We start from the raw sequence: 2,413 nt of genomic DNA, 5'->3' as shown, positions 1-2,413 counted from the left end.
AAATCAAAAACAACGTACATGCATAAACATGCACACACACACACACACACAAAGCATTTCCCTGAAATCAAAAACAACGTACATGCATAAACATGCACACACACACACACACACGCACACACACGCACAGCTGGTCAGAAGTACTGACCACATCCCCTCAATATAAAAAAGATAAACAGAAAAATACTTTGACAATATATCCCAAATACACACACACACACACACACACACACACACACACACACACACACACACACACACACACACACACACACACACACACACACACACACACACACACACAGCCAAACGAATCGCAAATAATTCAAATCTAATTCACTGATTAACCATCCAAAACATTTAACCATTTTCCTCAATAGAAAAATAAAAAAATAAAAATGTTTTTGACCATACACATATACCTCTGGGGCTCACTAAAATCACTTAGCACTCACATTGAATAAATCAGTTACACATAACCCACAAAATTTGTGTCATTGTGTATATGTCAGAAATAATAACGATAATGATAATAATAATAATAATAATAATAATAATAATAGTGGTAATGATGAAGATATGTCGGTCTTTCTAAATTTTTAAATAAACATTAAATGCAGTATCAATTTACGTTGCCTGTCAAAACAGCAATAACATTCATACGCTACTGTACTGTGAGTTCCGGGTCGTATCGATTGACTACGTTAGTATTCATCTCCGGGAAATAAATAAAAATGCAATAGAAACGTATAATCTGTATAGAATATTCAAATTATTGTTAAAATATAGTTTGCATCATTGAACCCGAGCCTCGTCGTTCTACGTTGAAGAAACTGCAAGAGGCTTTTTCTCATTTAGATAAATGATTTACTTTATTTGAGGAAATGGATCCCAATCACAACATTTTCTAAAAATATTGGAGGGTTGTCAAGATACTACTGTACCTTATTACCTAATCCTTGAAGAGAAGAACAAGACAATTCAAGGAACTTTAGACATGTTCGTACAACGATCTACACAATCACGACAGAAGTCAGTTGACGATCCCCAACTATCGACATCTAATGTGTAATCTCCTCCTCCTCCTCCTCCTCCTCCTACACCGGCCTCAACAAGTAACACCGACGTCAGCCATGAGGTACGCAACAGTATAGTATTTGAAAATATTTCTTTCTTATATTAAAGCAGCCCAGGCTTGCCTAACAGTTTACCGAATTCGTAGGCTTGCCCTGACACCCACTTCCTTTCTTCACTCCTACCCACCTTCTCCCTTCATTGATACTGCCTCCATCCATACACCAACATCCCACTCCCACACACCCCACTCTTACTCCCACATCCTCACCTCAAACCCACACCCCACCCTCACATCCCCACACCCCAACACCGCCACACACTTCACGCCATGACACCACATGACACCACCCAACACCACTTCGCATACACTAGCACTGCCCACTTCCCAGCACCCGCACCATCCTCCACACCCACACATTACAGACCCATTGAATACAATCCGAGGAAGTCCATGAGGTCAATTGCAAAGATCTCCATGTGTCAGAAGGAACATTCAGAAATGTTGTCTACGAAGACATCAGTCTTATAGGATGAGGAGAGTCCAATTTGTCAGAAAAAGCAAAAGAAAATCACTATATTAGATTTAAAAGCCTCTTAAACAAACTGAAAAATCCAGCAGAAGAAGATTTGATTTGGGTTTTCACAAACGAGAGAAACTTTGACCAAGATGAAAAAGCTAACAGAAGAAATGACACATGGTTATATGTAGAGACTTCTGAATTTCCAAGTGTTATGCATACAATATTTCCTGTAACTGTCATGCAACTGGATAAATTCAGGTGTTCTGGTGATTGAAGCGCGTTTAAAATGTTTTTCATGCTTTGATACTGGAGACACGTTTCCATCTTCAGTCTCTAGCTCCTTACAAACTTTGTAGACGAAAGATCTGGCAACTTCTAAAAATCAAGATATTTCTAAATTGCTATGCTCAGCCTTTATAACCACAATAACAGCATGTCTCTCCATTTCTTGAGCAAGCTCTCTACCATCATTATTTTTTGAAACGAAGATTATAGAGTTAGCAAAAATGACTCCCAAAAAGTATGTCCTCAAATACCATCGCACTCTGTATATAAACTAATAACTTTGTATGATAATACATGCACACACACACACACACACACACACACATACACACAGACACACACACACGCGCGCGCAAGTGTATGTTTATGTGTGTGTATTCGCATACGTATACAGGTATGCATATGTTTGTGTATGCGCATGTGCAGTGTTTGCTCGTGAATGCATGCGTTTATAAATATTAAATATACATATATTTACATACATATGCATATATATATATATATATATATATATATATATATATATATAT

General features: G+C 37.7%; 1 protein-coding gene across 1 annotated transcript in view; it reads right to left on the bottom strand.

Moving 5' to 3' along the window:
* Positions 1-2,413, bottom strand: part of LOC106871154 (uncharacterized) — a 589,447-nt gene that overhangs the window by 185,261 nt on the left and 401,773 nt on the right. The window lies entirely within an intron of this gene.

Source organism: Octopus bimaculoides, chromosome 23, assembly GCF_001194135.2.
Source record: "Octopus bimaculoides isolate UCB-OBI-ISO-001 chromosome 23, ASM119413v2, whole genome shotgun sequence".
Lineage (NCBI taxonomy): Eukaryota > Metazoa > Mollusca > Cephalopoda > Octopoda > Octopodidae > Octopus > Octopus bimaculoides.
The sequence above is the reverse complement of the archived record's forward strand: the minus strand, read 5'-3'. Positions and strand labels throughout refer to the sequence as shown.